This window comes from Mobula birostris, chromosome 6 (assembly GCF_030028105.1).
Source record: "Mobula birostris isolate sMobBir1 chromosome 6, sMobBir1.hap1, whole genome shotgun sequence".
Classification (NCBI taxonomy): domain Eukaryota; kingdom Metazoa; phylum Chordata; class Chondrichthyes; order Myliobatiformes; family Myliobatidae; genus Mobula; species Mobula birostris.
The window spans coordinates 143,337,689-143,364,154 of NC_092375.1; the positions used below are offsets into that span (position 1 = coordinate 143,337,689).

Genomic DNA, 26,466 nt, shown 5'->3' on the forward strand with positions numbered 1-26,466 from the left:
TAAAGCTCAAGTGTTGGCTGCCTGTATTATCCCTTTCTATATCAGGAGATCAGTAACCCATTTTCTTTGCTAGATTTTGATATTTCTTGCATTACCTTGAACTAATTAATAATAAACTCTTAGATTTTATTTTATTTTATTTCGAGATAAAGCATCACCAATAAGGCACCTTGCCCAGCAACCCAGCTATCTAACCCTCGCCGAATCAAAGTTCAAAGTAAATATATTATCAAAGCACAAATATATCATCATATACAACCCCAAAATTCATTTTTCCATGGGCATACTTTAAAAATCTATAGAATAATAACCATAATAGAATCTGCTCAACTTTGGCATTAAACCAAAGTGTAGAAGACTACAAACTGTGTAAGTACGAAACAAAGTAAATAATAATATTAAATAAATAAGCTATAACTATTAAGAACATGAGATTAAGTGCCCATGAAAGTGAGTCCATAGGTTGTGGGAACAATTCAACGATGGGGCAAGTGAAATTGTGTGAAGTTATCCCCTTTGGTTCACCTATAGTTCAAGAGCTTGGTGGTTGAAGAGTAATAACTGTTCCTGAACCTGGCAATGTGAGTTCTGAGGCTCCCATACCTTTTCCCTGATGGCAGCAGCAAGAAGAGAGCATGGCCTGGGAGGTGGGGGTCCCTAATGATAGATGCTGCTTTCCTGCAACAGCGTTTCATGTAGATATGCACAGTGGGGGGAGAGACCTTTACTCATGATGGACTGGGCAGTATCCACTATTTCTTACAGGATTTTCCATTCAAGGGCATTGTCACAAGTGCGGAGAATGGGTGGACCCAAATGCAGGACACAAATACGTTTTGTAGTGTTAACAAAAATAGAGTTTATTAATAGTTACTAGGAAAACAGGGAAGCAAGGATTGTACAGAGAGACATCAAGGAGTGAATGAAGCAGAAGCAGGAATATGCATGGCTGGAGTTGGGCTTGGACCTTGAACCTAGATTGGGACTCAGGGTCTGGGCTTGGCCTGGGACTCAGGACCTGGACTTGGACTTGGACTGGGACTTGGAACTGGGGACCCAGGACCCGGACTTGGACAGGGACTTGGGACTCGGGACTTGGACTCGGGAGCCTGGACTTGGAACTCGGAACATTGGAGCCTGGACCTGGAACTTGGAACATCGAAACACAGAGCCGGGACTCTTGCTTGGATACATGACACAGAGCTGGGACTCTTCAGGGACACAGGACACAGAGCCAGGACTCTTCCTTGGACACAGGACACAGATACAGAACATGAAGAGACAGTTCCCCACTCAGGGTAGCAGCAAACGGCCAGACCTACCCAATAGAGATGAGGACACGAAGAGGCAGTTCCAAACTCAGGGGATCTGCAAACAGCCAGACCTACCCAGTGGAGGTGAGGACACTAAGAGACAGGTCCCAACCTAAGGTAGTGGCAAACAGCCGAACTTACCCAGCGGAGACGAGGACACAAAGAGACAGTTCCCAACTCTGGGTAGCAGCAAACGGCCAGACCTACCCAGCGGAGGCAAGGAGACGAAGAGACAAAACCACACAATGATAGGCAGATCTTTATCTTGGCATGAAGTGGCTCCAAGTAGTGGCGAGCTCTCGACAGCGGCTCTTGACTCACTCCGGCAGGTTAACTTGACGGACCCACTCCAGCGAAGTAGCTTAGCGGCTTGCTCAGGCGAGGTAACTTAACGGGCTGGCTCCGGCGAGGAGAAGCGACTTACTGGCACTCCCTTCGGGAAGAAGACTTGACTCGCTCCGGCGATGTGACTTGGCTCGCTCGGGCAAGGTGACTTGCTCGCACTTGCTTCGATGACGTGCGGTGACGTCCGGAGATGGTGTAGCCCCGAGTAGCTGTAAGCCCGACACTGGATACCGACTGTTCAGCTGAGAATCAAGTGCCTTTAATTACAGAACCCAAGAAACACGGGGAAACAGTGAATTAAAAGAAAACAAGGAGTCAATGGTCTCGATCCTGACACAAAGGAAATTTAAAGGGAACCAAGGACTAACCGATCAGGACCATGACAGGCATTGGTGTTTCCCTACTAGGCAGTGATGCAGCCAGTTAATATACTCACCACTAAATACTTATAGAAGATTATCAATGTTTTAGATATCATGCCGCATCTCCACAAACTCCTAATGTAGTAGAGTCATTGCCGTGCTTTCTTTGTAATTGCACTTATGTGTTGGGCCCAAGGCAGGTCCTCCAGAATAATAACACAGAGATATTTAAAGTTGCTGACCCTCTCCACGTTTGATCCTCCGATGAGGACTGGCTCATGGACATGGTTTCCTTTTCTTGAAGTCAATAATCAGCCCTTTGGTCTTGCTGCCATTGTGTAAGAGGTTGTTGTTATGGTTCCACTCAGCCAGATTTTCAATCTCACTCCTATATGCCGATTCATCACCACTTTTGATTCAGCTTACGACCCTGGTGTCGTCATCAAACTTGAAAATTGTATTGGTGATGTGTTTATAAGTGTAGACTAGAGCAGGGGGCTAAGCACACAACCCTATGGTGCACCTGTGCTTATGGAGATCATGGAGGAGATGTTAGCAATCTGAACAGACTGGGGTCTGCAAGTGAGGAAATTGAGGATCCAAATGAATGAGAAACTATTGAAACTGAGGTCTTGGAGGTTATTGATTAGTTTCGAGGGGTGATCGTATTGACTGGTGAGCTGTAGTCAATGCAGAGCATCATGGTATATACATCTTTGCTGTCCAGATGTTACAAGGTTGAGTGAAGAGCCAATGAGATGGCACCTGCTATGGACCTATTGCTCCACTAGGCACATTGGACTGGATCTAAGTCACTACTCAGGCAGGAGTTGATATTATCTAGAGCATTTGGTCCATAAAGCTCACCTCTGTCCCAGGATACTGACGGACTTTTACCGCTGTACCACTGAGAGTATACTCACCAACTCCATCTCAGTGTTGTGTGGCAATTGTCCCATATCGGACCACAAAGCACTCCAGTGTGTGGTGAAAACTGCCCAGCAGATTATCGGCACCCAATTGCCCACCATATAGAACATCTACCATAAACGCTGCCTGGGCAGGGCGAAAAGCATTATCAAGGATGCATCTCACCCTAACCACGGACTTTTTACTCTCCTCCCATCCAGTAGGCACTACAGGAGCCTCCGCTCCCACACCAGCAGGCACAGGAAGAGCTTCTTCCCTGAGGCTGTGACCCTGCTGAACCTCACATCACAGCACTAAGCAGTATTGCACCCATATTGTACTGTCTCAGTACTTTTATATTTGTGTGCTGTAGCACTTTTTATTCACAGTTATTTTGTAAATAACACTACTCTTTGCATTTCTGGTTAGATGCTAACTTCATTTCATTGGCTTTGTATCTGTACTTGGCACAATGACAATGAAGTTGAATCTAATCTGATCTAATGACACGAGAAAGCTCTTTAATTCAACAACCATTTTATTGTGATAGACTCAAAACAGACCAGGCACCATGACCCAGAGAGTGAACCCAACCAGCCTCATACAGATGGGGGAGGTGACCATCACACACCCCGGTTACAGTTAGGGTGACCCACAAATACACAGGCAAATAAATGTATCACCCAAGCTAAAATGCAAGAAATAACAAACTGGAACTTCCCACCATAGTCCCACAAAAGCATTTTAACACAAGAACAGTAAACAGTACTGGTCATTAAAAATGCAGGGGCAGGCTGTCAGCCATGCCCTCACCCAGAACGCCACAATATGTTTCATCACCAACCTCTCAAAGCACTTCATCACTATGGATGTGTGTGCTGTTGGCTGATCGTCATTGAGGCAGGTCACCACACTCTTCTCATACACCAGTATAATTGAAGCCTGCTGGAAGCAGGCGGGCACCTCAGACTGCTGACGCAAGAGGTTAAAGATCTCAGTGAACACTCTAGCCAGTTGATCAGCACAGGTCTTTAGTACTTGGCCAGGTGCCCCATCTTGGCCAGATGCTTTTCGTGGGTTCACTCCCTTGAAGGCTGCTTGCACATCAGCCTCAGAGACTGAAATCATAGGATCATCGGGGGCTGTGGGAGTCTGTGATCGTTCCTCCATGTTTTGACAGTCAAAGCATTGAGCTCATCTGGAAGCGAAGCCCTGTTGTTGCCTATGTTACTTGATCTAACTTTATAAGCGGTGATGGTATTCAAGCCCTACAAAACTGTCGAGCATCCTTGTTGATTCAAATTTAGTACGGAATTGCCACTTCACCTGTGAGGTTGGCTTTCTGGAGATTGTACCTGGACCTCTTGTAACTTTCTTGGTTACCAGACTCGAATGTCTCTGTTCTGGCCCTCAACAGATTACGGATCTTATGGTTCATGCCGGGCTTCTGACTGGGGGAGACTCTGTATGATTTTGTGGATCAATCAGAGGACAATTTACAATGACCAATCAACTGGTCTGACTTTGTACTGTGAGAGGAAACCGAGCACACAGAGAAAACCCATGCAGTCATGAGGTGGACCTATGAGCTCCTTACAGACCGCGCCAGAATTGAACTCCGAGCTCCGATGTCCAAAGCTGTAATTTTTATTTCTTTTTTTAAAAATTGGAATACAGCGTGGAATATGCTTTCCGGCCCTTCAAGCGGTGCCTCCCAACAACTCCCGATTTAATCCTAGCCTAATGATGGGACAATTTACAATGACCAATTAACTTACCAACCAGTACATCTTTAGACTGTGGGAGGAAACTAGAGTACCTGAAGGAAACCCACTCGATCACTGGGAGAACGTAGAAACGCCTTACAGGCAGCGGGTGGGAAATGAACCTGGGGCACAAATATGTTGTGCTGACCACTGCACTACTGTGTGCACCATTCTAACTGCTAAACTATGTGCTACGCTTGTCTCCTAGGCTGTAGCTCATGACAGTGCAAAACCCATGTAATGTCCTGGTTAAGGTTTCTACTGCTATGCTGTGAGGTAGTTTATTCTAGCAGTTTCTGTAAATGCAGTGTGTACTGCTGGTAGAGTGTTTTGGTTTCAGTTAAAGATAAGGAGCCATGCTGTTCAACTTCAGAATGTTTTGTCAACCAATCAGGATGGTGTGTTGGAAAGAAGGTTCCAGAGGGAGCTGGGCAGAGAGAGATCACTGACAAACAGTAGGCAGTTCATGGTCTTTTGGTGGGAGATGCAGAGAGGAGAGGACAGGGAAGATACCTGGATAATCCTATCTGAAGGGAAGATAATGCAAGGAGTGCTTCAGGAGATGAATGAGTCCAAGAAGGGAAGTTGTACCTATGATTGGTGATGAGAGTTCAGTGCAGTGAGTAAAGCAGTGCACCCAACCATTACAGACATGAGCGCCAAACTTTATGTGCACATTTAGACTGGTTTCATTGTAATGGACCTCTTTTCCCTTTTCTTTTTCCTGTTAACTGTTTGATAAAGCTGAAATTGTAATTTTATGATTTATTATTTGTAATTGTAATTTTATTTGTAACCTTTATAATTTTATGCTGATGTATGATCTGTTATTTCTTGGCAACTGATAATTGTGCGTGGTCAGTATTTACACAGCATTCGCTCAAATCGAGGTTCTTTGATCAGAATTCCCAACGTTCCTGTTTGGTTAAACCGCAAGTCATACCTTCCCAAGACGTACATTGTTTTTGGAAGGTGACTTTCTCACTGTTGAGTCATGTGGCTGTTAGCAGAGTTAGCTAATGAGCCAAGTTTGTATACAAGCCTGGTAGGAGAGTTACACCCATATAAAATGAAAAGGCATTCCTGTTTTACAGCCTACCATCACATTTACCTTTTCTGTGACCCCAGCTTTGATGACTCTTTGGTTACTGAGCCAAGCAATTATTTTTCAGATCTGCATTCACATCAGATTTATTCCTTCCATCAACCTTCACAGATCTTATCCACCAATTCAGTGTGTCAAGGAGAATTTTCTGTAAGTATTCACCCCATCTCCTAAAGATAGGTCAAACAGACCACTGGGTACCTATCTAACCTTTCACTCTATATTCCATACAAAGTTGTGCTAATTTACAATCTTTATGTTCCATAAAGTGGTCTTTATAAGCCAGAACAATGCAGTATATTAGAAATCTAAATGCATATTTCTCCTTTATTTTATGTATATACTGGAACTACGGAACATGGACATCTTTATAATTAAGATCTCTATCCTGATAAGGAAAGAAGATATTTTTGCTTACCAAGTACTTGGATGAGGGACAGCTTTAAATGATTGACCACGATCAGGTGAGTACTGAGCTGGGTCGAGAAGTGAAAATGCCTTTAGAATATGGGAAGAAAGCTCCTATAAAAGAAGGGACCGACGAGTCAGGAACAGTCCTCACAAGAAGGAATGTTTCTGGAACTCAGAGAAGACTATAAAACTACAGCAGTAAATCAGTTATCACTCCCTCCATGATTCCATTCGTCCCTCCCCACTAACCTTCCTGCTGGCACTTATCCCTGCAAGAGGCAGAAGGTGCTTCACTTGTCTATTCACCTCCTCTTTCACCTCCATTCAGCCCTTCCAGGTGAGGTAACATTTCACATGCAGATCTGTTGGGGTTGTCTACTGTATCTGGTGCTCCCTGTGTGGCATCCTCTATGCTGGTGAAACCCAGCATGGGTTTGTTCAGCACCTCAGCTCCAACCGCAAAAAGCAGAATTTCCCAGTGCCCAACCATTTAATTTTCTATCCCCATTCCTGTTCCGACATGTTGATTCATGGGCTCTTCTTCCGCCACCATGAGGCCACTCTCAGGTTGGAGGAGCAACACCTCATACTCTGTATAGATTGCTTCCAACCTGATGGCATTAACATCGATTTCTCCAACTTCCAGTAACTTCTCCCCTCTCCCTCTCTCTTTTTTTGTTTCTCACTTTGGTCTCACCCACTCCTGGTGCTCTTCCTCCTTTCCTTTCCCTCATGATCCACTCTCCATTCTTATCAGATTTCTTCTTCTCCAGCCTTTTGCCTTTTCCTCTTATTACCTCCCAGCTTGTTAGTCCATCCCCCTCCCCTATCCACCTGGCTTCACCTATCACCTTCCCCAACTTCTTACCTTGGCATCTTCCTCCTTCCTTTCCAATCCTGATGAAGAGTCTCGGCCCGAAGCATCGACTGTTTATTCGTTTCCATTGGTGCTTCCTGACCTGTTGAGTTCCTGCATCATTTTATGTGTGTTACTCTGGATTTTCAGCATCTGCAGAATCTCTTTTGTTAAGCAGTGAATCTGGCCAATTCTTATCATATAGGCAGTATTTAAGTCTAAACTGTGAGCTTTGTGATTTAATGTAAGAAGTAACAAGTTAAACCAGTAAATTAAATATAAAATTGCTAGAAGTCAATGAGATGTAAACATGGTTAAGTAACTCAAGGGTTAATAAAAATTAAGTTGTTCAAAATCTTGGATAATGTCTCTTTGTCTGACATGTCAGTTAACAGCAAACAGTGGTAATAGAATCCTTCTTGAGCAGCTGGAATATATTCAGATTTTTTTTTCAATGATTATAAGAAATAATTATACAAATGGATATGCTGAAATTATCTTGGTTGAATCTGATTTGTACAATTTAATTTGACCAGTTTTCACCTTAGCTGCCTGAGGGGGAAGCAGTGTGGTAACTCACTAGGTCGCTAGCAAAAAGGAACACATTCAAACAAGAAGTAGAGTTGGTGGAGCCAGAGTGAGCCAGGGTGGACGTTTGTGAAGAAGCCTTTCTCACAGGCTCTCCCCTGTATCTTATGTTATACATCAGTCAAGTTAATAGACAATGCTCAGTGTAGGCTGGTGACGGAGGTCCTGCAAACAGAATTAAAAGTCTACTGTTGTCATCCAGCAGCCTCATCAAAAGTGTCTTCCTGTGTAGACATTTATTATGGACAAGAATGGGCCTTTATGTGGCCTGGCTGTTGATCGTCAGGACTGGGCTATCACCACTGGGGTTGTGTTCTAGTTTGGCTTTGCTGCATTCCATTTTCTTAGTTTTTGAGCCCTTTACCCATTCCCAGCAGATTCCTGGAAAGGAATCTGTGTTGATAATTGCATAAGGGAGTAAAGTATCTTAAAGATGCAAAGAGATCCAAATGAGGTTGGATCAGCAGCCTTGTAGACACCGATGACAGGGAATGAAACTTCTAAAGGTAGCAATGACACGTGGTAAGGAGGATGGGTATTGCTCAGTTCCTAGGACTACAGTATGGTTGATTATTCATTGTCCATCAGCACATGTAACTCACCTTTTTATAAAATCAGCAATAAATGTGTTGATGGAAGTCTTACTTTCCATGTTTCCTCCAACCTACCAATATTTAATGGAACCAGAACATAGCACAGAGATTAGTGGATCAGTCCCTTGTGCCAGTCACTGTACTATGTATTAGCAGTGAGCAGAAAAGGGGCATTCATTGGTGGGAACAGCTGCACAACACACTCAGCATGCCGGAGGAACAGTCGACATTTCTGGTTGCGACCCTTCATCAGGACTGGAAACGAAGGGGGAGGATGCTAGGATAAGAAGGTGGGGGGACAGTTAGGAGGACAAGCTAGAAAGTGATAGGTGAAACCAGGAGGGTGGGAGAGGGGGGATAAAGTTGGAGACTGGGAGGTGAAAGCCAAAAGGGCTGGAAAAGAAGAAATCTGACAGGAGAGGAGAGTGTATCATGAGACAAAGGGAAGGAGGAGAGGCACCAGGAAGAGGTGATAGGCAGGTGAGGAGAAGCGGTAAGAAGCTAGAGTAGGAAAATGAAGAAGAGGGAAGGGGGTAGGTAAAACTTACTGGGAGGTGGTGAAATTGTTTTCATGCCATCAGGTTGGATTCTAGCTAGACGGAATATAAGGTGTTGCTCCTCTAAACTGAGGGAGGCCTCATGGTGGCAGAAGATGAGGCTATGGACCGACATGTTGAAATGGGAACAGGGATAAGGATTCAAATAGTCACCCACCAGGAAATTTTGCTTTTTGAGGTGCTGAGGAAAGAGATGAGCTTCAGGTGTAGCTGGCTAGTAGAGTGAAATGTTGGTAGGATACTGTGTTTCAAGTGGATTAAATATATGTAAGTTAGCCAAAATCTTATTGGAAAAAAAAACAAATTTCTGTTCCGAGTGCCCTTGCTATTGAATACTCCCCTGAATATTCCAGCCTGTTTTATTTGGAGCTCTGCTGATAGGTGAAATGCCAAATTCTTTCACACAGCGCAGAGTTTGAATTCCCTCAGATCTGCTCTTATGGTCCCAGGGCAATTTACCTGGAACTGTTGCAGAAATCGTGTTATTTCTGCTCTCGGGGAAGCTTATAGAAATGGAGATGAAGCAGCTCCTTAAGAATTTTGGGTCTGTACCATTAGTGGGCCTTGCCCAATATGATGCTCAGCTAGTCCAGTATAAAATGCTGCCACTATTAAAATTGTACAGTCTGGTTATTTATGCCAGAACATAATTCTCCACACATCACTTGAATATTTACTCTTTTTGTAGCTGATTGAAGGAGGACTCTCCATACAAATGGGAGGTGAATTGTGACCAGAGCAATGTTTCTCTTAGCTCAGTTGGAACAGTCTCATCATGATTATGGTATCGAGGCAGTAGGTCTGGGAAGAGTGAATCAGCAGTATTTCTCAGAATATTGGATGAGCACTGCACAAACTGAAGTCTTATGCAAGTTGGCAAAAACAAAGTAATACAGAATCATTAGGGTGATCCACTGCCTTCAGGGCAGGCTGGGGCCTCGGTGGGTGGGGGGGGGGAAAGGAGGGTGGTAGATTAAAATCTTGGGTGAATGAGTTCATGACTGTGTAACTTGGCAAATCTGGAGGTGATCTCAAGTATGTAATCATACATGGTTCTTCATATTTAGCCTTCTCTTTCTCCTCAATAAACTTCTTGACTAAGAAAGATATGTGACACAGCCTGAAAAGGTCTCTCAGCCTAAGAAGGGAAAGTTGTCACTTGCAAGTTGCTTACCACATTGCACAACATCACAATATGGAAATATATTGATGGTCATTTGTCATTGGTGGGGTTAGTTTCTGAAGCTATCTACTCAACAGCACTGCAAGAGGACTTTCACAAGAAGGCTCCCCTGGATAAGAATCTATCAAAACATTATCAGGACCTCTGTGTTTGCCTGTATGGATTTAGATCACATATTCACTATGATTTCATATAAAAACAGAATAGGTTCAGAGGTGAATGATTGCTTTGTAAACACTCTTAATTACGACATCTGGAATCAGTTAAGTTGTGAAGGCTGACCCTAAATTGCTTGCTGTCCTGATTGAACAAAAAATAGAAAACTGAAAGTCAGTTCAGTACGAAATAAGGAGGTAGAAGTTTTATTCCAGCTCTACAAAGAATTAATTAGGCTGCAGCTGGAGCACAGAATAGTTCAGGAGACCACATCCGCTTGCAGTACTAGATTGGGCTTGGAGGAAGTATAATATAAATTTACTGGAAAAAATACTTGAATTTAAAATTTTATTAACAAGAAGAGATTACCAACTCTAGGCTTGCATTCCCTGGAATTTAGGAAGTTGGGAGAATATGTCATGGATTGGCCTTGATTTGATTGGTGAGGAATAAACGGTCTACTCCTTTTTTGAAATACCTGTGACAACTAAAATAAAAGCACAAGGATTGCTTTGGCTGCATGAGTACATTTTAATCTTTCTTCATCAAATTCCAATAATTTCTCTCTTATTTTACATGTCGTAATCTTTTGTGCCCTTCCACAAGCCAAAATGAATCCAGATCAACTAACGCCATTATCATTAAATTATATTATAAATGAAATAAAATCCATGAATAATCCTAATAAATATTGCACTAAAATGTTACTGAACTGCACAATTAAGTAAACCTCTACATATTGAAGATGGTTAAGTTGCGGTCTTGCTACTGGATGGAAGCACTGAGTCACCGCTAGATATTTTCCCACAGGGTGGGAGCATGACTCTTCCCTGGATTCAGCCTACCACCTACACAGCCCACTGCAGATCAAATGGAAAAAATATCCCTTGAGGATCTGGCCAGTGTCCTGGAAAGAAGTAGTTCATTGCAATATTGAGTGTAAAGAACATTCCTTATTATTGCTGAAATAATTAATATGGGTACTTGGTTCAGTTGAAGGATCCTAATTATGAGCAAGAATTTTCCAATCCACCACTAAACTGAGGAAACAAAATAAATATTTACCAATACTGAATTGACTTCAGTCTCTTTCCTTTGTGACATATATACTCTTGGACGATTTGTTTCAAACCAATTGGACATCTGCTGCATATCTATTATCTCCTACAAAAGCCACTAATCCAAAAAAGAGAATGCCTCACCAACATTCCTTCTGCGTACAACACAATCCAAATTACAAAATCTGATCATCTATCTGCTTGATGGTTTTGGGATCTAATTGTGCTTAGTTTTCGAGTCATAGAGTCATAGAAAAATACAATACAGAAACAGGCCCTTTGTCCTATCTAGTCCGTGCTGAACCATTTAGACTGTCTGCTCCCACTGTCCTGCACCCGGACCAGAGCCCTGCACACCTCTAACATCCATGTACCAATCTAATTTTGCCTTAAACATTGAAATCAAGCTCCCATGCACCACTTGCGCTGGCTGCTTGTCCCACACTCTCACAGCCCTCTACATGAAGAAGGTTCCCCTCATGTTCCCCTCAAACCTCTCACCTTTCACCCATAACCCATAGCCTCTATGTGTAGTCCCTCCCAACCTCAGAGGAAAAAGCCTTCTTGCATTTATTCTATCAATACCCCTCAAAATTTTGCATATTTCTATCCAGTCTCCTTTCAATCCTTATGTTCCAAGGAATAACTTCCTAACCTATTCAGTCTTTCCATATAACACAAGTCCTCCAAACCCAGCAACATCGTTGTAAATTTTTTCTGTACTCTTTCAACCTTATTTACATCTTTCCTGTAGTTCGGTGCCTATTGGAGCTCACTTATTGGTGTAGGGTCAAAATCTGAGAGATTCTTCCCCAACAGCACAAAGGGAGCACCTTCATTACATAGATGAGTGCATTGACGAAACATTTCATCAGTGGCTGCACAAAGTCAATTCAGGATAAAGAAAAGAGTCATAGAATAATACAGCATGGAAGCAAGCCCTTTGGCCCAGCTAATCCAAAATATCTATCAAATAATCAGAATCAGAATCAGATTCATTATCACCGACATACGCCATGATTATTTTTGTACTGTTGCAACAGTACAGTGCAAGATTGACAGCAGTACAGTGCAAGAGCTATTTGTCTGTGTTTGGCCTATACCTCCTTCCTTTCCAAAAGAATCATTGAAAATTCCTCATATGTCCTTATATGACAATAATTACTGCAACAAAAATAAATTAGTTTGCTGAGACTTTTCTTCATGATTGTCCCCTCTCAAAGTACCATGATCCCAGCATTTGAGCCTGCAATACATTAGTCTTCTGTGATAAGAGATTGCTTATGAGGCTCTAATTATTTCAGTCCTCTATTCAAACACAAAATGGATTTAAAACAGCCTTCTTGAGATTTTATGAGGAGAGTAAATGTATACCATCAACAAAATGCAATGACCTATAAGAGGTTCTATGGATAATGGAGGTTTTTGCAGCACCCTCATCTTGCTTGATAGATATTCAAGTAGGCACACTGTCATGAGATGGGTGAAGGCAGAAACAGTTACAATGTTTAAAACACATTTGGACAGGTACATGGATAAGAAAGGTTTAGAGGGATATGGACTGAACACAGGCAAATGGGACTTGCTTAGATGGATATTTTGGTCTGCATGGATGAGTTAGGCTGAATGGCCTATCTCATTGCTGTATAAAACTAGGAATCTATAAAGGATTCAGTACTGACCATTTCCCCCTCATCAGCACCCCCCTGGATCTGGCAAAACTGGTCTTCACATTCAGCAATTTCTCTTTCGGCTCCTTCCAATTTCTCCTAGCTCAAGGTGTAGCCACAGGCACCCACCTAGGCCCCTGATATGCCTGCCTTTTTGTTGGCTATGTGAAACTGTCCATGTTCTAAGATTTCTCTGGTAATGTTCCACAACTCTTTCTGCACTACTTTGATGACTGCATTGGTGCTGCTTCATGCACCCATGCCGAACTCCACAAATTCACCAATTCTGCCCTCAACTTCTACCCTGGCCTTAAATTCATGCATTTCTCCACTTTCTCGATTTTTCTGTCTCCAACTCTGAAGACAAACTGTCTACCAATATCCTTAATAATCTACTGATTCTATAGCTATCTTGATTAAACCCCTTCCCACCCTCACTCATGTAAAAACACCATTCCCCTTTCTCAGTTCCACCACATCTGTTCCCAGAATAAGGCTTTCCCATCCAAGACATCAGAGATGTCCTCCTTCTTCAAAGAATGGGGTTTCTCTTCCTCCATCATTAATGCTACCCTCATCAGAATCTCCTCTATTTCCCCAGACATCCACAATTACCCCATTTTCCCACCGCCTTAACAGGGTCTTTTTTTTTCTCTTCATCTACCATTCCATTAGCCTCCATATCCACCACATCATTCTGCAATTTCTGCCATACTTAACGATACTTTACCATCTAACACATTTTTAGCTCCCCCTCACCAACTCTCCCCTTTCCACAGGGATCACTCCCCCCACGTTCATTTGTCCCTTCCCCCAATCTGCCTCCTGGCACATCCCTTCAAGCAGAGAAGTGCTACACCTGCCAACTCAACTCCATTCCGGGCTTGAATTGGTCCTTCCAGGTGAGGTAATACTTCACTTGTAAATCTGTTGGAGTCATCTACGGTATCCAATGCTTCTGATGCTCCTCTACACTGGAGAGACCTGTCATAGATTGAAGGACCGCTCTGCTGAACACCTTCGCTCCGTCCACAAAAAGCAGGATTTGCTGGTGGCCAATTATTTCAGTTCCAATCCCCGTTCCCATTCTGACATGTCAGTCCATGACATCTTCCTTTGCCATGACAAGGCCACATTCAGTTTAGGGGAGCAACACCCAATCCTCTGTCGAGATAGCTTCCAACCTGACGGCATGAACATTGATTTCTCTGATTTCCAATAATTTTTCCCCTTCCCCTTCCCTCTTCTTCAATTCCCCACTCTGGCCCCTTCTTAACTGTTCTCCTCACCTGCCTATCACCTCCTCTGGTATTCCTCTTCCTTCCTTTTCTCCCATCATCCACTCTCCTCTCTTAGCAGATTCCCTCTTCTCCAGCCCTTTACCTTTTCCATCTATCATCTCTCAGTTTCATCCCCGCTCCCCCACTCATCCCGCATCACCTATCACCTTCGAGCTTGTACTCCTTCCCTTCCCCCAAATCCTTATTGTGGCTTCTCCCCCTTCTTTTCCATTACTGATGAAGGGTCTCAGCCCAGGACATTGACTGTTTATACATTTCCAAAGATGCTGTCTCTCCTGCTGAGTTCCTCCAACATTTTGTGTATGTTGATTCATAAAGGATGGTTGGTATGTCCAGCGCTTCAGTAACACTCCAAGAAGACATCACTGCAGGTTGGCTATCAGCAAACAGACGCCAGACTCAATCGCCTGCAAAGTATGAGTTGTACCAGACCTTGGGTTCAATTCCTCCTTGTGCAATTGGATCCTCAGTTTCCTCAGTTGCAGACGCAAGTCAGTATGGATTGCCAACAACATCTTCTCCATGATCTCCATCAGCACAGGTGTACCATAAGGCTGTGTGCTTACCCCCCCACTCTACTCACTCTACACTTACGACTGTGTGCTCAAGTACAGATCCAATGTCATATTTAAGTTTGCTGATGAGACCACTGTTATAGGCCAAATCAAAGATGGTGACAAATCAGCATTATAGGAAGAAAATTGAAAATCTGGCTAAGTAGTGCCACAACAACAGCATCCCACTCAATGTCAGCAAGACTAAAGTGCTGATTATTGACTTTAGGAGAAGGAAGTCAGTGGTCCATGAGCCAGTCCTCATCAGGAGATCAGAGGTGGAGACAGTCAGCAACTTTAAATTCCTTGGTGTTATCCTTCCAGTGACCTGTTCTGGGTCCAGCTCATAAGTGCAGGACATGCTATCTTCTCACTGTTGCTATCAGAAAGAAGGTAAAGGAGCCTTAGGAGTCATAGCACTAGGTCGGGAACAGTTATTATATCTCAACCATCAGGCTCCTGAATCTGTGGGGATAGCTTCACATAACTCCACTCGCCCCATCACTGAACTGTTCCCACAAACTATGGACTCACATTCAAGATCTCTTCTTCTCAAGTTCTCGATATTTATTGGTTATTTATTATTATTATTCTCTTTTGCATTAACACAGTTTGCAGTCTTTTGCATTTTGGTTGTTTGTCTGTCCTGTTGGGTGCTATCTTTCATTGATTCAATTATGTTTCTTGGATTTACTGACTATGCCCACAGGAAAATGAATTTCAAGGTTGTATATGGTGACATATATGTACTTTGATAATAAACTTACTTTCAACTACCAGAAGTCAATAAAACATGTAAGATTCTTTAAGGTGTTGACAGGGTAAAGCTGGGAGGTTGTTTACCCTGCTTGAAGTGTTTTGAACTGGCAACAAAGGGTCAGAGTAAAGGATTGTCCACTGACGAATGAAAAGAAATGTCTTCTTTCTTAGAACTGTGACCAATTAGCCTTACCCTAAAAGGCTGTGGATTCTCTGTCACTAACTAGGTTCAAAGTTGACATGGATTTTTTAGATATTACTGGACTTGGGAAAAGGGCCAGAAATTTTAGCCATGAGTTTACCCATGCTTAAGGGCCATATATGGTAGTTCATTAGTTTATGATTCATAGAGCTGCAGGTATGTCCTCAGTGAGAGATGTATTAGTAACAAAATGCAAAATAAGGACTAGGACAAAGGAACAACCCAAAGCAAAAACTTGCATTCAGTTATCCACTCTATAGGAAGAAAATAGACATAATACTTCACAGAAGCTGAATCAGACCATGACAAAAAAGGAGATGCTAGAATTGCTAAGGAAAAACTTGGTTAAAGAAGTATATATTAAGGATGATCATAAAAAAAGATGAAAGAAGCAGAGAGTCTCAAAGAGGGAATTCCAGAGTTTAGGATTTATCTGGAAGCTCCATCTGCTAAGGATCGGATGGAAGATGTGGGACCAATAAAATATCTGGAATGAAGACATTCAGATTTTTGTAAGATTAGTAAAAGGATCAAAGGCAAGGCATTCATAAACAGCAGTGCAATGTAAGTGGAATGGGAGATGTGCATCTTCAAATTATAAGCTACACAGAAGAGATAATGTGGGCCATTTTTGAAAGGACCGTAGTCAGAATCATGGCTCAATGCATGGCTGAGCCCTGAGCCTATGAAATCTCATGAGTTCATACTTCTGCTGCAATATCTAACTGCTATTATCATGATAATAGATTACAATGGATTGAAGAGTGTTACCTCAGTCAGTCACTTGCCTTCCAATTGATTTCCAGGATTGCTGGAAAGCTGCTCAGTCTGCAATACCAAGGCAAGTACAATCTCCTCCCCTGAGAGCAACAGTTGGACTGAAATAGACACCAGGAAAGTCACTCACTGCAGGCAGTTTCAGTTTGTATACAATGTTGAATTATTTAACTGATAAATTTCACCTGGAATGCACTTTATTACTTTTTTTTCACAATATGACCAAGATAACCATGACAATGATAAAAGTAATGCAAAGTTATGCGGGAGTGTTGAAGTATGAGGAAATTAGCTTCGCATTATTGGAATTAGACTTGAGTCAGTTCTTTACATGCAACTGGAAATGTAGAATGCTAATAGCAGCTTCCCTCCTCACCTGCCACCTTCTCTTCCTTCTTATGTTTCCTCTTCTTCTGTCTTTCTTCCTTACGCTCCCAACACCACCTCCTGCTCTTGTCCCTCCATTTTGTCTCGTCTTGATAGTAAATTAAACATCCATCAAAGTTGCTGGTGAACGCAGCAGGCCAGGCAGCATCTCTAGGAAGAGGTGCAGTCGACGTTTCAGGCCGAGACCCTTCATCAGGACTAACTGAAGGAAGAGTGAGTAAGGGATTTGGAAGTTGGAGGGGGAGGGGGAGATCCAAAATGATAGGGGCAATAAATTAAATAAAATAAATAGTAAATTAAACATGTTATTTCTGGGTAAATCTCTAGAAATTTGCTTCAGCAGCATGGCTTGGTATACTGACTGAGCAGCCTCCTGCAGGGGAGAAGAATTAGATCATCTGGCTGTCCCTTAACCCAGGCAACTCAAGACTTGTTTGGAAGGAGCTACATGCTGACAAATTCATAGTCATGGTCATGTTTGCAAGGACTGGTGATACACTCCTTTCCCAAGATTGGACTGGTGGCTCCAACAGTAGGCAGTTTTTCTCAGTTGAGGTTCAAATAGGAAGATTACTTCCTGAATATCCTCAGCAAATATGCTTTCTTTTATTAGCCCTCTTCTCCTGGCTCCCCACTCTTTCAGCAGCTTGTTCTGCTTTGTTTGGCCTCTGCTTCTTGTCCCGGTTATGCTCAATAACATGCAGAATGCTTGCGCATCCATCCATGTCTGGCAACAATTAACATGTAAAGGTGGTTTTAGAATCAGAAAACAATGCCTCAGCGTCTGCCTGACACTATATTTTACTGAAATCCAAAAACAAATGGGAAGTGCCTATGAAATGTGATTATAACAAATGCCAAAAGAATGAAATCAACCTACAAATGCTAACAACCTCTTTACTTATGTTGTTGTAGGTTGAATTTCAAATTTATTAGTGTAGGTTTACATGCACAGAGTTGTAAAAGCCATGAAAATTAACTTTTTGCAGCAGCAACATAGTACATTACAAAAAGGACAATCATAGTTAACATTGACTTAAATTATACATAGCTTACATGACAAAACAGATACTTATACTTTATACTTTATTGTCGCCAAACAATTGGTATTAGAACGTCCAATCATCACAGCGATATTTGATTCTGCACTTCCCACTCCCTGGATTACCAATATTAAATATTAAAAATAGTAAAAATTAGTAAATATTAAAAATTCAAATTATAAATCGTAAATAGAAAACAGAAAAATGGAAAGTAAGCTAGTGCAAAAAAAGCGAGAGGCAGGTCCGGATATTTGGAGGGTACGGCCCAGATCTGGGTCAGGATCCGTTCAGCAGTCTTATCACAGTTGGAAAGAAGCAGTTTTCAAATCTGGCCGTATGAGTCTTCAAGCTCCTGAGCCTTCTCCCGGAGGGAAGAGGGATGAAAAGTGTGTTGGCTGGGTGGGTCGTGTCCTTGATTATCCTGGCAGCACTGCTCTGACAGTGTGCGGTGTAAAGTGAGTCCACGGACGGAAGATTGGTTTGTGTGATATGCTGTGCCGTGTTCACAATCTTCTGCAGCTTCTTTCAGTCTTGAACAGGACAACTTCCATACCAGGTTGTGATGCACCTTAGAAGAATGTTTTCTACGGTGCATCTATAAAAATTAGTGAGGGTTTTAGGGGACAGGCCAAATTTCTTTAGTTTTCTCAGGAAGTAAAGGCGCTGGTGGGCCTTCTTGGCAGTGGGTTCTGCTTGGTTGGACCAAGTCAGGTCATTTGTGATATTGACCCCGAGAAACTTAAAGCTTTTGACCTGTTCCACTTGTGCACCACCAAGGTAAATTGGGTCGTGCGGTCCACTACTCCTTCTGAAGTCAACAACCAATTCCTTCATCTTGCTGACATTGAGGGATAGGTTATTGTCTTTGCACCATGCCACCAGGTTCTTAATTTCCTCTCTGTACTCAAACTCATCATTACCCGAGGTACAGCCTACAATTGTTGTGTCATCAGCAAACTTATATATTGAGTTTGATGGAAACTTGGCTACACAATCATGGGTGTACAGTGAGTACAGCAGGGGGCTGAGTACACAGTCTTGCGGGGCACCGGTGCTCAGAGTGATTGTAGAGGAGAGCTTGTCCCCTATTTTTACAGCCTGGGTCCTGTCTGTGAGGAAGTTGAAGATCCAGCTGCTGATCTGAGTGCTAAGGGCCAAGTTCCAGAGATTAGGAATCAGTTTATCTGGAATGATGGTATTAAAGGCAGAGCTGTAGTCAATGAAAAGGAGCCTTACGTATGCGTCTTTATTCTCCAGGTGTTCTAAGGAGGAATGTAGGGCCAGAGAGATGGCATCTGACGTTGACCTGTTGCTCCGGTAGGCGAATTACAAAGTGTAGAGGTTCACCGGTAGGCTGTGATTGATGTGTGCCATAACCAATCTCTCGAAGCACTTCATAGCAATTGATGTCAGAGCCACAGGTCGGTAGTCATTCAGGCATGCCACCTTGCTCTTCTTCAGCACTGGGATTATCGTTGCCTTCTTAAAACACGAGGGGATCTTAGACTGAAGCAAGGAGCAGTTGAAGATGTCAGCAAACACTCCAGCTAGCTGGCTTGCACAGGCCCGGAGAACCTGTCCCGGGACGCCATCTGGGCTCGTCGCCTTCCTTGGATTTATCTTCAGGAAGGCCCTTCTAAAGTCCTCCTCGGTGATGATGAATCTCGATGCCACCAGGTCCAGTTCATCCGAAGGGAGCAGGATGCGTAGAATACATTAAGTTCGTCAGGAAGAGAAGCGCCACAGTTATTGATATTCCCAACCTTTCCTTTGCGCCCAGTGATCTCAGTTAGACCCTGCCATAGTCTACTGGCATCCCTTTGGTTAGCCTGGGCTTCCAACTTGGCTTGATATTGCCTCTTGGCAGCCTTAATGGCTTTCCGGAGTTCACGCCTGGATTCCGTGTCGCGACTGGTATCCCCGGACCTAAAAGCCGCAGCTCTAGCCTTTAAAAGGGGCTTGACCTCATAATTCATCCAAGGTTTCCGGTTAGGGAATACCCGTGATACATATCAACACCAGTGCAAGTTGTGAAAGAGAAAGAAAAATATACTCTGAGATAGTGTTAGGATTTTTCAGGTTGCTTTAAGAACCAATTTCCCCCAGGATCAATAAAGTAAGACTACGACTATGACTAATGACAGTGGAGAAGATGCTGTTTAACCATGAGGTTTAGGTCTTTAGGCTCTTGTACCTCCAATCTATTGGCAGCTTTGAGAAGAGGGCATGGTCTGGATGGTTAGTGTCCCTGATGATGGATGTTGCCTTCCTGAGATATTGTCTCTTGTAGATATCCTCAGTGACAGGGAGAGCTGAGCCCATGATGGACCTAGCTGAGTCCAACCCTCTCGGTAGCCTCTTGCATTCCTCGGCTTTGTAATTTCCACATCAGGTTGGTACTCTTCACATCCTGTCTTAACCCCAAGGCACATTCATAGTTGTGAATTTTGAAGATGCCACCATCAAAAGTATTCATACTATTGAGTGTAGTCTATACATCTCCTGATCTCCTAGGATACAAAATCTCAATGAGAGATTTGAATGGTTTCTATTATGACCAAGTAGCAGTAAGAGAAAGGTCAGGTTACTCAGGTGAAGTGGGTTACTATTTTTATAAATGCTCTTCAAAACTGTACCAATCTAGCTGGGCATTTGCCCATGCCTAAACACCTTTTCCCTGTCACCAAATGGGTTTCCGTGGGTACTCCAGATTCCTTTCACATCCAAAAGGTATGTTGGTTGGTTGGTTAATAGGCCATTATAAATTTTCCTGAGTGTACAGATATATTGTAGAATCTGTTGGAAGTGTTTGTAATTGATTTATTATTGTATTAAATACAATGAACTGAGATACTCTGAAAAACTTAGTTTTGCATGCCATGCATTCAGATCATTTCAGATCATAAATACATTGAGTTAGTACAAGGGGAAAAGCAATAACAGATTGCAGAATACAGTGTTACAATTACAGTGAAACTACACTACAGGAAGACCATAGAGTACAAGAGACATAACAAGTAGATTATGAGTTTAAGAATTGACTTTTATTGTTCGATAGTGCAACAGTGGGTTAGAAACAGTCCTTGAGACTAATGGTATGTGCTTTAAACGTTTTGTATTTTCTGTCCAATGGAAGGTGGGTATTTTCCCTCTGCACCTCCACCTGCCCCCCCCCCCAAGTAAAGTGAATATCTGGAGAGGGAGGGTTTTTGAATTATGTTGGTATGGAAATATGGAGAAAATAAAATATGAGATTAATGTAAGGTAAGTGTAAATAGGTTGATGTGGAGTTTGGTGTGACTGGGGGCCTTGTTTCTCTGCTGCTTGACTCCATGACTCAATGGCTGCCAAACATGTGGCTGCACCACACTGAAACTGTCACAACCACAGACTGTGCCGAACGGGATCGGTAAACTGTTGCTCCACTTCAGTGTCTCTCCCTATGCACTCGATCCGTACATGCTCCAGTGACCCTCATGACTGCAGGCATTTTGTTACCCATTGTGAGCTGACTTTCCAAGCCCAGCCAGGTCGATTTGATGATGATGTGCATAAACTGACTTACATAGTGATTCTCTTAGGTAGATCCCACTCAGCTTGTTCAAAACTCTGTGGAAACAAGGTTCAGTAGAAGCCCACTCATTCCAGCAGTTTGTAGTTGAGTTCAAGAGAATTTTTGACTTTCCAGTATGGGGTCAGGAGGTTTCCCATCAACTCCTAGACTTGTGCCTGGGGATGGGGACAGTGAGGGACTACACAGTAAAGGTCTGCACACTTGTAGTTGAGATGGGTGGAACGAGAGATTTTTGATAGATCATTATTCATGCCTGCACAATCTCTTCAGCTATCTCTTTCAAAATCCTGGGGTGAAGTCTATCTGGTCCAGGTGACTTATCTACCTCAAGACCTTTCTGTTTCCCAAGCACCTTCTCCCTAGTAATGGCAAATGCACTCATTTCTGTTCTTGACACTCCTAAGCTTCTGGTATACTGCTCACGTCTTCCACAGTGAAAACTGATGCAAAGTACTTATTCAGTGCATCCACTATTTCCTTTTCCCCTATTATTACCTCTCCAGCATCATTTTACAGCAGTTTAATATCCACCCTCACCTCTCTTTTACTCTTTATATGTCTGAAAAAACTTTTGGCAAACACTTTGATATTGTTAGTTTCTCTTCATATATCATCTCCCCCCATAGCTTTTTTTAGTTGCCTCCTGTTGTTTTTTCAAGGTTCCCAATCCTCTAACTTCCCACTAATTTTGATCTATTATATGCACTCTCTTTTGCTTTTATGTTGGCTTTGACTTCCCTTTTCAGCCATGGTTACATCATCTTGCTTTTAGAATACCTCTTCTTTTTTGGAATGTATCTATCCTGCACCTTCTGAATTGCTCCTAGAAACTCCAGCTGTTGCTGCTCTGCCATCATATCTCCTAGTGTCCCTTCCAATCAACTTTGGCCAGCTTCCCTCTCATGTCTCTGTAATTCCCTTTACTCCATTGTAATACTGCAGGGTGAATTCTCCTTCTCCTTCTCAAACTGCAGGGTGAATTCTATCATATCACGATCACTGTTACCATAAGCTCACTATTTAAGTCCTGGTCATTCCACAACCGTCAATCCAGAATTACTGCTCCCCTAGTGGGCTCAACTGCAAGTTTCTCTAATAAGCCATCTTGTAGGCATTCTACCTATTCTCTCTCGGGATCCAGTATCAACCTAATTTTCCAAATCTACATGCATATTGAAATCCCCCATGCCTATCGCAACATTGCCCTTTTGACATTCATTTTCTATCTCCCATTGTAATTTCTAGCTCACATCCTGGCTATCGTTCAGAGGCCTGTATATAGCTCACATCCGTGTCTTTTTACCTTTGCAGTTTCTTAACTCTACCCACAAGGATTCAACATCTTCTGATCCTAAGTCACCTCATTCTTAGGATGAGATTTTATTTTTTACCAACAAACCCACAGCACCCCCTTTGCTTTTCTGCCGGTCCTTACAATACGATGTGTACCCTTGGATGTTAAGTTCCCAACTATGATCTTCTTTCAGAAACAACTCAGTGATGCCCACAATGTCATACCTGCAAATCTCTAACTGCAGTACAAGATCATCTACCTTATTCCATGTACTGTGCATTCAAATATAACACTTTCAGTCCCCTATCTGCATCCCTTTTATCCTGCAACTAATCTCACTGAATGCAGTTTTTGCCCAGTCATCTGCCTATCCTTCCTTACAGTCTCACTAAATACTGTCTCTGCTTGTAAACCAACAGCCCTACCCTCAGCCTTATCACTCTGGATTCCATCGCCCTGCCAAATTAGTTGAAACTCTCCCCAACAGCTCTAGTAAACTGACCCACAGGACACTGGTCTCCTTTTGGTTCAGGTGTGACACGTCCCTCTGGAACAGGTTGTACCATCCCCAGATGCAAGCCTAATAATCTAGAACTCTGAAACCCTTCCCCGTGCGCCAATTTCTCAGCCATGCATTTATCTGCCAAGTCATCCAGTTCTTACCCTCACTGGTGGTGGCACAGGCAGACAGTTTCCCTGGAGGTCCTACTTTCAGCTTTCTAGCTGGCTTCCCAAATTCTCTTCACAGGACCTCTCTATTTTCCAGCCCAAGTCACTGGTACCAATACTGTATGAACCGAGACATCTGCTGCTCCCCCTCCCCCCTTTTGGATGTCTTGGACCTGATCAGACACGTCCTGACCCTGGCACCTGGGAAGCAACATACCATTCAGGTGTCTCTCTATCTCATCTACATAATCTTGTGTCTACTCCTCTGACTGCGGAATCCTCTATAACCACAGCAGTCCTCTTCTGCCACTTTCCCTTCTGAGCCGCGGCATAAGACTCAGAGCCAGAGATCTGGTCACTGAGACTTCCCCCAGGTAGGTCATCCTCTCATTTCAGTCTTGTTATGTTGTGAGACATCAATGCTCCCTGCTTACCTTTGTCCTTGTTCGAGAAAGAAGACTACCGCTTAGATTGACGCCGTAAAGGAGCGGTATTTACTTGATGTTACATTACTGCTTCCAAGCTGCAGTGCCGGCACTAGATTTCAGTTTAAAAGTTTTAGGTCATGACCCTGTTGGCCTAGCATTCGTTGTTTTTCCTTTAATTCTGCACAGTTCTTATTAAAGACCAATGAACTGTTCAGCCACTTCAGTATCTCTCCCTCCCTACTTGGGCCATCAACGCACATTCCTGTCAGGGATAAATCCCGCTGGCTCAACCCGCACTCCTACACGCAGTCCTTCCACACCCACACTAAACTGGAATTTCAGGCCCTCCCTATTCTGGAGTCTAACAACAAAAGTAAGTCCTCAGGAATCACAGTAAGGAAGCCTTGCCACACTCTGGCAGCTTTTGACAATAGCTAAAGCTGGACGAGACATTTTGCTGGCTGTCAAAACCATGTTTTATTGTTAGCAGAGGTGAACGCTTGTAGTGGCAGGCATAGGAAGTCATGGGCCAAGTGCTGGCAGATCAGAATCACATTAGGTTTATTATCAGTGACATATAGAACATAGAATATTACATCACAGTACAGGCACACAACGTTGTGCTAATCTCCAAGATCAATCTAAGGCTTCCCTCCCGCATAGATCTCCATTTTTCTGACATCCATGTGTTTATCTAAGAGTCTCTTAAAATCCCTAAAATACTACCCTACTTGGCAGCATGCATTATGCACCCGCCACTCTCTGTGGAAAAGAAAATCTAACTCTGTTGTCCCCACTATACTTTCCTCCAATCATCTTAAAATTATGCCTTTTGTATAAGCTATTTCTGCCTTGGGAAGAAGGCACTGGCTGTCCACCTTATCTATGCCTCATATCATCTTATACACCTCTGTCAAGTATTCTCTCATCCTCCTTTACTCCAAAAACAAAAACCCTAGCACACTCAACCTTTCCTCATAAGACAAGTTCTGTTGTCCAAGCAGCATCTTTGTAAATCTCCTCTGCACTTTCCCTAAAAACTTCCACATTCTTCCTATCATGAGGCAAATGTCAGGAGATTTGTTCTTTTATGGCTGCAGTACAATGCAAGAAATAAAAATGGCTGTAAGTTACAATCATAAATAAATAATTAGTGCAAAAGAGGAATAGTGAGATAGTTTTCATGAGTTCATGAACCATTCTGAATTCTGATTCCTGAAGTGCTGAGTGAAATGGGATTAGCCACAGATGGGTCTCCACAGGTTGGGCTGAACAGATGGGCTGTATAGCCTATCTTCATTCTCTATGACTCCTTGTCTCTATGACATTAAGACAGAAATTTAAAAGTTTAAAAATGAAATTTTTAACAGAAATTTTAAAATGACTACAACTGAAATAAATAGTCTCAAAAATTAAAGTTATTATTTAAACTAAGTAAAAATGTAAATTATAACATTCTAAAAATGTTAATAAACAGTAATACAAAGTAAAATAATTTTAAAAAGGAACTAACTTTTCCCTTCACCTAACCTTTCGCCCTGCACTCCTCATTGATGTCAATGATCTTCAGAACTTAAACAATTTAAACAACTGAAAGTTGTTTCAAACAGGATCATCAGCCTCTGAAGCCAATAAGATACAGTCCATATCCCTAACATTCCAAGAAACAAGGCTCAAGAATAGGACAACAAAAGACAAAATATGATCCTATTCTGGCTGGCTGCCAGTTACCAGTGGAGTTCCACAGGGGTCGGTATTGGGACTGTTACTTTTTACGATGTATGTCAGTGATTTGGACTACGGTATTAAGGGATTTGTGGTTAAATTTGCTGATGATACAAAGATAGGTGGAAGAGCGGGTAGTGTTGAGGAAACAGAGAGCCTGCAGAGAGACTTAATTAGTTTAGGGGAATGGGCAAAGAAGTGGCAAATGAAATACAATGTTGGCAAGTGTATGGTCATGCATTTTGGTGGAAGAAATAAACAGGCAGACTATTATTTAGATGGGGAGAGAATTCAAACTGCAGAGATGCAAAGAGACTTGGGGGTCCTTGTGCAAGATACCCTAAAGGTTAACCTGTAGGTTGAGTCAGTTATGAAGAAGGCGAATGCAATGTTGGCACTCATTTCTAGGGGTATAGAATATAAAAGCCGGGATGTGATGTTGAGGCTCTATAAAGCACTTGTGAGACCATATTTGGAGTATTGTGTGCAGTTTTGGACTCCTTATTTTAGAAATGATATTCTAACATTGGAGAGGGTTCAGAGAAGATTCACAAGAATGATTCCAGGAATGAAAGGGTTACTGTATGAAGAACATCTGGCAGCTCTTGGGCTGAATTCCCTGGAGCGCAGAAGAATGAGGGAGGATCTCATAGAAACATTCCAAATGTTAAAATGCCTGAACAGATTACATATGGCAAAGTTATTTCCTATGGTAGGGGATTCTAGGACAAGAGGGCACGACTTCAGGATTGAAGGACATCCTTTTAGAACTGAGATACAGTGAAATTACTTTAGTCAGAGGGTGGTAAATCTGTGAAATTTGTTGTCACAAGCGGCTGTGGAGGCCAAGTCATTGGGAGTATTTAAGGCAGAGATAGATA

At 42.6% G+C, this 26,466-nt stretch overlaps 1 long non-coding RNA gene across 1 annotated transcript; it reads right to left on the minus strand.

The window, feature by feature from the left end:
- Positions 1-6,260: 6,260 nt before the first annotated feature.
- On the minus strand, positions 6,261-16,526 carry LOC140198603 (uncharacterized). Its single transcript, XR_011886214.1, has 3 exons — positions 16,460-16,526; positions 7,080-7,170; positions 6,261-6,322 (listed from the first exon to the last, which is right to left on the minus strand). It is a non-coding gene; the product is annotated as an uncharacterized lncRNA (long non-coding RNA).
- Positions 16,527-26,466: the final 9,940 nt, after the last annotated feature.